Below are 10,163 nucleotides of genomic sequence, written 5' to 3'. Positions count from 1 at the left end.
CGATATCTTACATTTTTGGGAACTACAACACTGCCAGCCTTAAAAGATGAGCACTGTGTGCTTAAAGCTGATGTCCATCACTTTTTGCCAACACAGAAAGTCTCAGCTCACTTTTCAGTCGCGCGTCTACAAGTGAAGATGCACTTTTTAATCTAGTTGTCAACATCAGTTGTCTGGTTTTGTGTTTCATTCATGCTAAATCTGACCCGAAGCATTTTTACGTCTCAAGTCTATTTTCGTCCGTTTTACGCACGTCGAGTTGTTTATCCACTCACCCTGGCACATTTACTCACAGTGACGGCTCATGTAGTCCCTCTCTCATTCAGTGCTTCTTATTCAGACAGTCCAATCTCTTAAAACCATATTTCATATTTTCTTGTCACAATTCTGCAGCCTGACAGTTGGAGTTGAATTAAACCTTTCTGTTAACGAGTTTCAATCATCTCTTCTTTCTCTCTGTCTTTACAAAAAACAACATGAAAGAGGTAAAGTGAATGCAAACCAAACAACAGAGAGTGAACAACACATCAGTGACAAAGACTGCAGATAATTAAACTCTGCTCATTCACCAACAGTCCAGAACAGACGGCGCACAAAGACGCAGCTAACAAAATATCCAGCGGTTCAGTTTCTTTCACTGGAAATTTTAATTACATTTTTCTCCTTGACATTTCACTTCTCACTGTGACGTCGAGCCTTCCTGCCCTTTACTGCCTGTACCGTCCTGAAGAGGACATTTCTCTTGCATTCAGCTGCATCATGCGTCAGTTGCTTCAGTGTAAACACTCTCCTTGACTTTTCTTTCTATTCTGTCTACACTGAAAAACTGAACCTGAACCAATCAGTGGAGGCTTCGCTGCTCCTCTACAAGGACTCAGACTCCGTATACACTGAACTACAGCTACTAAACTTCATTTATGTAATGTCTTATACTGTGATGGTTTTACTGTTTATACTTATTTTATCTTTATCGTTGTTTTTATCTTTTATTATTTTAACTTTTCATTTTATTCCAGCTGGTGTGCATCAGTCTCTAAACCCATCTTTGTTTTCTTAATATCCCATCTTTATTTTCAATCACTCGTGAAGAACTTTGAACTTCATTTTCATTTGTTTGAAATGTGCTATATATATATATATATATATATATATATACATACACACACATACATACATACATACACCGTAAATAAAGTTTAATTGATTGGTTGTTGATTAATCGGTGTTAAGATTTTAACAGATTAAATTCACACAAATACTTCAAAAAGTAAATATTTGCATGTCAAATATAATCAAATAAAAATACAAAATTAAGGTAATTTGTCATTTTAAAAAATACAAAAGACATTCTATTACATTATTTCATTTCAGCTATAATATGGTTGCATTTTGTTGAATAAATGAAGTCGTTCTTTTGTCTTATTGAGTTCATCATTCAAGTTACTCAGTGTTTCTTTATCTGTTCTTTTAACTCCTAATGTGATTCTGCTCTGAACAGCTCATGTCAGTAAACAGCTTTCTAATGGAAAAACGTATCTCATTTATATTATCAATGATTAAACTGTTGTTAAATCCGCCGACTATCTATTAAAGAAAGCTTTGTATATTTGCAACCCTTAGTCCTTCTGAATTAAACATTGAGAATCCGAATATCTGAGACAACCGACTAAACGTTTTGAATACAAATTATGTAATTAAATAGCATAAAAGACTTGAACAGATTTAGAAAGTACATGACGGATGTGAAGTAGCAGATATAATCGACCGCTTTGTGAAAGAAATCTGAGGTAAAAAGGAAGACGATGGCAGCCTGCTACACAACACAAGAGCCATAAACCTTGAACAATAACAACCCACATTAGTTTTCCTGCTAGTCTGCTTCTTATCTAACCTGCAGACAAGAACACCAACGGGGAAAAGTGCAGTTGTTCTCAGAGTCCTTCACAGAACAAAGTGCACTGCCGACTGTACTGAACTCACCGGGGCCTTTATTTGTACATTGTAGAGATCAGAAGATGTCTTTATACGGGGTAGATGGATTATCAGGGCTGATATTCAGCATTTTTGCTATTATCTGCATCAGTGTTTTTTGTGTCTGATTGCCGGTAAAATATTTTTTTTGGCTCTGGTGCAGCATCCCGTCTCTGTTAGCGTTCATCACTCTGTGGTCTCAATGTCCACAACACTGTCTGATGTCACGAGTAACACCTGGTCAACACTGAATAATCTGATTTTTCAAAGTGACTATAGTTTCACATTTAAGATATTTTATATGAAACATTGAATGTGTTGAAATGACGTCTTCGTTTAGACCAAATTTCACCTGTCTGACTTTCGAGAAATATTTAAAACTAATCAATATTGTCTGTTTTTCAACCTACAAATGAACAAATTATATAAATGATGTCATTAATTTTGTTCTTGGTGACGTGTTGTAACTGTATTTCAGCTGGTTGCTGTCAGAATAAATCAGGAATGTAGCCAGGACGTCATGATTACATTCAACCAGCCCAATTATCTAAAGGACTAACCAAAGAACTGGAACATGAAATCAAATAAACTTCACTTCATACTCTGCAGCCTCCTTTCTTGCCTCTCGAGCGTTACGTTACACCTGCATTGAATACTAACGTCACCAAATAATAACAAACTGCAGCTCAACCTTGTGGGAACATTTCCCCCCCATGTGTTTTAAACGCTTTGTCCCAGCTGAGCAGACATCCTTCATTAAAACACACAGACTGCATCAAACTGTTTCACGTCGACCTCTGCAGTTATTTTCTCCTCGCTGAAACTTTTCCCTCGTCTGACTCATCCTGTCAGACCGAGTTGTTCTGTTTGTCTCTACATTTCCGCCACCTGAGACACAAATACGATATAAACCAGAGAGCAGCTCGATGAAGGTTTTTCTCCTATCGAGTGTTTACCTCGTCCAGGGAACTCCTGTCTTTTATGGACGTTTCATTTGACATGTTTGGTTTTTAGATCCGTGTCAGGTTTTATCTGTCTCCACATCCCTTTCATACATTTCCCAGCAGCCCCTGTTCTCCTCCCCGTTTCAAAAGCCACGAGAACAAAAGGCATGCTGGGAGTTTTTCCCCTCTGATCTATCACCTCTCTCTTCTGATAATAATGTCAATACCCGTCTCAGCCTCTAGTGTGATGAACCCAGAGGCTGTGGGCTGTCAGAACAAATCGATAAAGAAAATAATCCGACCACACAGACGGGCATAAGACTGAGTCATTCCATGACAACGAGACCAAAGTCCAGTCCAAGTCAAGGATTTTCTTTTAAATAATTCATGTTGAAGCTTCTATTAAATTCATGGCACCTTGCAAACCCCCACAGCTGTACTCCATAAAACTGTTTTCATACATAAATTTAAAAAGTTTGGCCCTCTGAGCTAAATATCAGCATCTTAGTGATCCTTTGTATCTGTACGCTGAGCGCTGATTTTTCACTGGATTTGGTTGAAATTTGTCCTGAATATCTAAAAGGAAGAAGGAAAATTAGCAACATGTTTTTATTTATATAATTGTTGCTGAATGACTACAGTAATCAAATTAATAACAGGAAGTCATGTTTTACCAGAACGAAGAATCTGTCATTTTCTAAAAATTCACATCTCCACTCGTTTTCACTTTCTTGCAACCAGAACCTGATTCTGGGTCGTATTAATGTAGCTCTTTGACATCTAGAAGTTATTTGGACCTAAATAAAAACAAAGACTTCCACAGATCTTGCTGAATATAGCCTCAGAGCTGAAAACCCCACTCTTTGGGTTATTTTGACGTAGATTTTTTAATTTCCATGAAACACATGTTGCATGTTTATAAAAAATTCAAAGTTGTTGCATCACTGCTTCATCATTTTTTAAAATTAGCTAATTTTTCATACATTCGTATTGTGTTGACTTCAAGGTTTTACATCTGTCCGATACCCACTGAGCCTGTTTTCATTGGGTTCTGGAAATTTGAAGTTACAGCTTGTAATGGTTTGGTTTGTTCAGAAATAATAAAGTATTTGGAGTACAGCTGTAGGATTTTGCAAGTCTCATGAATTTAATAGAAGTTTCAACATGATTTTTTTTTCCAAGAAAATCCATGACGTGGTGAAGTGATATGAAATGACTTGTGTAAGTGTCTTTCCCGGTTTTAAATTAATTTCTATTATGTTTGAGAAGACGGATGAAAAACAGAGAAGGCATAATGAAACTTTTGAAACTGTGTGCGTGTGTTTTGTGAGGCTGTGAAGGCTAAACTGAGACGGATAAAGTTAGGAGGCCTTTCAAACGACAGTCATTATATTGACTGACAGACCGACGAGCGGTGAGCCTGAACTCTCCGCTGGCCTAAAGACGCTGCAGCCATTATATCTGATCTTCACTGATCTGAATGAGTCACAACTATTCTCTAAAAACACATCAGCTTCTGTTTGTGAAAACCGGTTTGAAAGAACAGACGCCAACACTCGTCAAGACTGAGGAGGCAGAGGATGACTGACAGAACATAATGCTGTTTTTTTTTTTACCATCATGATATAATCCATTAATCACAGATCACTTAGAAATCTCTGGTGACCATTTTCCAGATCTTCCTTCCAGGGAGGCACCGAGTTCAGTTCATTCCCATTAGAGTAAACTTATGGAGGAACATGATCAATCGTTTGGAGTTGTGTTTGTTTCCAATTCAATTCGTCCAAATAAAATCCTATATTCACTTTCTTTTAGCTCTGGTTCTGGTCGATACAAGGGCTGCACAATAAAAACTAAAAAAGCATATTGCTGCCATTATTTTGACAGATACTCCGATCGCAATGTGAATCATTATTAGTAGGAATGATAGTTTTGCGTAACAGTTTATAATCCTGATAATGTGACATTTGATGGGGTTTGTTCCAAACACACAAGATTTGTAGGTCAGAACATCTCTGCAGCTCGACAGTACTTCATTATAACGCAGATTTTTGGCCTTTATCAAACAAGGGTAGCTGCTTGTAATTTCAATACTGCACTTGGCAATAATTTAGATAATATTTCGAATAATTGTGCAGCCTTAGTAAGAGTCTTTACTGGACAGAGACTTGGTTTAACCTGTACATTAACAGGAATAGCAACAGAGTCAACTGAGAAAATAAAATGCAGATTTTTCAGATGGTAAATCTGCATTAGGGCTGTCGTGATATCAGATTATTGGCGACAAACTTAGTTTTTTTATCTGTGTTTTGTCTTTTTTTGGGAAAATAAACCTTCATTTAAATACAGGTGCAGGGAGTCTGTGACCATAACTGTAAAAGAAGTGTACAAAATATATGTAATGTAATTACTATTACTATCAACTTCTCGATTACTATTGAAAAGGCAACCAGATGAACTCATTCACAAAAATCCAAATATCCAAACGATATTCACATGTATTATTAACACGATATCAATATTTAATTTTTTTATATCACGGTTATCGTGTAGATCACAATATTAAACACCCCTAATCTACATATCATTTTCTACGATTATTTATCTTTCAGTCTGTAAAATATCAGAAAACAGTTAAGAAAAAATTTCCACAACATCCTTTAACACGAGGTGACGTCATCAACCAACAACCTAAACCCTCAAAATATCCATTTACTCTAATGTGAGAAGAAGAAAAGCAGCAAATGTTCCCATTAGAGTGGCGAGTGTTTTTCACAAATAAACAAACAAAACACTTTGTTGGTTATCAAAATACTTGCAGATAAACTTTCTGTCCATCTATTAAATGTGATTTTAGACTCCCGCTGCAGAGAGCACACTGACCAGAGAAGAGCCAACCTTTTTATTTTAGCTGTGGCAGAATTAAAGTTATTTAATTAGCATAAACTGATCAGCCTTTATGTTTTCCATTCCTCTTTGCTAATAAAATTGATAAAGATTTGACAAGAAATTCGTGAGCGTCAGAGTGTTGAAGATATCTGAGCATCGGACAAAGTGATTGGTTGAGAGGAACTTCCATTAAAAATCTTTAAACTAAAAAATGTGCTGTAAATTGTTCAAGAGCTAAAAGAAACTGTTGGAGTTTAGTTGGCCTATTTTTTAAACTGTATATCTGCAGACTGTAATCAGAGTCTGTAGCCCGGGTCTGACCCGGAGCATCAGCATCCAGCACCGATGTAATGTAAGATCATCATGATTACTGCAATCATCCTCCATTATCAGCTCACTAATGGCTGCCGCTCGCTTCGACTACCTGTCGCTCACAGAGACGCCGCCGACAGTTTGAACCTTAAAGCAGCTGAGAGAGAAAAATAATCATCACTCTCTTTTTCATTTATAGAAAGTTATTTCACATGTAATCACAAACTGCATCATCAGCCGCAGCTTTTGAAAGAGAGCTGCGTTGTATTTCTATAAAGTCTCACTCGCTTATATCAATACAGGAGTTTCTAAATAATTCAGTTTTCAAGAAAAATTATAAAATTAATATCACTCCCACTTTCAAACAGCTACAAAAAGCCACACACACTGAAAATATGACCTAATTTACACTTGTGGGAGAAGAAGTCGGTATATGTATTTTTTTTGATGAAGGCAAATTTCTCAAAAGATGAAATTATAAACATTTCTGAGCTACAGAGACGAACCAGCAAAGTTGTTTTTTTCTACAGACACAAGTGACTTGTTTGTTTGTTTGGACTCACATCATCATCTCTAGATTTTTATTTCTCAATGAAAATAAAATGTTAAATTACAGTTACCATTACAATCATGACTCATATCACAGTATCTGTCGAAATAATCGCAATACGATTTTCTCTCTCTTTAATATATTAACCTCTGAGTGAGTAGAAGTAGTGATGGAAGTAAATGATGACTTTACTTAAGTACAATTCGATATTTGTACTACTTACTTAATTATTCCCATTTTCTGCTACTTTACACGTCCAATACACTTCATTTTGGAGGCAAATATTGTACTTTTTTTACTAGTTACTTTACAGATTACATGCTGCATCAAATGGCAATTTTAATTTAATTTATTTTAGTAACAGTCACACAGGAAAACAAACAAAAAACAATACACAGATTCTGATCATTAAAAAAATGCTGAATATCAGATCTATAATCCCATACAGTATATACATACATGTATAATTCACTTTAATTTGTACCTTTGATACTGAATTTAATTTATTGTCAGAAATGTACTTTTTCATACTAAACTACATGTATTATTAGATACTTTGAGCCATTTTTACTTCAGTACTATTGAATGGGTGATGTTTACTTTGACCAAATTAATCTTTTAACACGGGATCTTCACTTGTAGGGGTAATATGTTGTCAATATCGGCCCACGTGAAAACTTTTTGTTTTTAAAGAACACAAAGCAGAAAAAGCTTCTGGGCTGATTTTATAATTATTACAGTAACATTGTGGTTTACTGTTTCAGTGCACTGATGACAGTTTACTGTTAATCTGTAAACTCTCCTGCCTCCATTACAACTGTTTGATTATTACATTTGATGGATCACTGCAAAAGAAATTAGCGCATATCGACCAATATATCGATCAGTATCAACCTCAACCGCAAAAACTGCATATGGGGTTCAAAAACAGAAATACTCAAGTAAAGCAGAAACTAGAATCCATATACAAGTACTCCAACTACTTGAGTAAATGTGCTTAGTTACATTTCTCCATTGCTTATGGAGCATCAAAGTATTGATCATATAATGGACACACTGCTCATTAAAAAACATTAAACACTAACAGGTGTCTTACCTCAGACCAGGTGTTTGTTCCTCCTCGGAGCAGGATAACCCTCCAGCTCACCGCGGCCATCGCTCCCAATCACGCCAGGTCGATGTAGCTGAGCTAGCTGTTAGCTTGTATGACAGGTGAGTTAATTGGGGCAGCTGTTAGCATAACGTTAGCATCGACGTCGGTTCCAGAATCGGTCAATTTTTACGACTTCATCTTAAAATCTTCGCTTTTATCATCAGTGTTACACTACGAAGAGTCTGTGTCATCATTTACCTGTTTTATACAACCGAAATGTCAAATCTGTTTCCAGCTAACTTCAGTTTGTTCAGCCCGCCATTTTTTCCCCCTTTTCTTCTTCTTCTTCTTCTTCTTCTTCTTCTCCTCCGTCGTCTTCTTCTTGAGTTTTATTGTCGGTTTAGAAACGACTTTTAAATCGCCAGCTTCTGGACAGTGGTGTGGAGGGAAGTTATAAAATACCATATTTAAAATAGAACATTTAGAATAAAACTCAATATAATAGCTTTCTTAATATAATCGTGTCAAAAATAAACATTTTAAAAGCACCTGTTTGTGTGCAGCAGTGCCGCCCTGCGGCGGCGGCGGTAACTGCAGGGAGCTGCCCAGTGCTGCCTTCACGTACAACCCACACATTTGACTACAAATCAATATGTGACTGGTTTTCACTGAAGTTTTGTACTAGTTAAATACGAGGTACCTTTACTTTACTTGTGTATTTCCTTTTCATGCCACTTTATACATCTTAATATTATATTTCAGGGGGAAATAATAATCTGACATCTTTAGTTACTAGTTACTTTACAAATGAAAAATACAAAAAAATATATAAATTATTATGTTTTGTTTTTTTTAGCCACATCCTCTATTACCTGCTGTACTACTTGGCTTATTGCCTTTTTCAATAAATATAGTGGTATAGCATTTCCCTCTAAAACATGTAGTAGAAACAATATTGTAACCTAAAAATGGAAATCAATGTACCTCAGAATTGTAACTGAGTAAATGTAGCCTGATTACTTGCTGTCTCCGCTTGTGAATTTGCAGCTCTTGGAGGATTTCCACTTGAAAAACAGTGAGTTAGTCGTTCCCGCGAGGAACGACTGCACTTGAAGGCATCAGTGAACATTTATCTTTTTAATGACAATCATACAGAAAAATATGACTCAAAAGAAAGCTTCATTTTGTTTTTTTGTTTTATGCAAATAGTCCTTTGTTTTTCCAATGAATTAAACATTTCCAAGCGTCCGGAGGTGGCTACACTGCTGAAGTCTCTTCTACCCTTGACTCTATATAATTCATATTTCATACTTGTCTGGTGTGTTTGGTGCTGTTTGATGAGGCACTGAAGTCTGTTGGACACTTTAACATTCATCGTCATGCAGCACGATGTCACTGCCTGTAGGCTCAGTGGGATCAGTGCTCGTGGTGAAGAATTTATTCCTTTTTCTTGAATTTCTTTCTTTCTTTCTTTATTTCACAGAAGACGCCTGCAGCCTGATTCCTTTCAAGTTTCTTTAAAAAGGCAGCCGACTGGCTCCTGCTGTGATGATGGTTTATACGGACATTATGAAACACACCAATTTCCTCCGCCTTTAAAGGAACAGTTCACTCAAAGATGAAAAGCCAGTCATCATCTCCTCCCTCCATGCGGGTATAAAGTCAGCTGAAGTCTCGTAGTCCACAAAACATTTCTGGAGCTTCACAGTAAAAAAGAGTTGCAGCATTCTGCTAAACAACTGAAGCAGCTGGAGATGATTTAAAACGGAAAAACAACCAACGAAACATCAAATGGCTGTAACAATGTAATTATGCAGTCAGTGGGATGCCTTGGTGGGGTTTATATTTTCAAAATTTTAACTTTATTAGCTCATAATTACAACTTTTAACTCATAATATAGACTTATTATATAATTTTGACTTTCTATTTCATGATTTTAACCTTTGAACTCATATTTTAGACTTATTTATCATATAGTTTGTCTTTTTTTTTAACTTTATTGAAAAAATTATGAATTACCATGGGATTCATTTTTTTCATTAATCTTAGTACTCTTCTTATTTTTCCCACTTTAACTGGCTTCTATACAAATGCATGAAATACATATTATGTATGTTAATACATTTAATCTTTGACAGATCTCTATCTGCCCTTAAAGGGGCCACACTTTTACGAGCCCTTTAAAGCTCATATTTAAATGTGTTAACACGTTTCACTTTCTTAATTTTCAGTTGAAAAAAGAAATAACGTCTACGAAAGTACAGAAAGAAATGATGCACCTTTTCTTATCTCAGACTTTTCAACATAAGAGTATTTCTGCATCCTGTTTTAAAAGTTCCTCTTGATTTGTAAAGTAACTAAAGCTGTCAAATAACTGTAGTGGAGTATAAAGTACAATATACA

Source organism: Pagrus pagrus (genome assembly GCF_965226575.1).
Source record: "Pagrus pagrus genome assembly, chromosome: 7".
NCBI classification, from domain to species: domain Eukaryota; kingdom Metazoa; phylum Chordata; class Actinopteri; order Spariformes; family Sparidae; genus Pagrus; species Pagrus pagrus.
The sequence above is the reverse complement of the archived record's forward strand: the minus strand, read 5'-3'. Positions refer to the sequence as shown.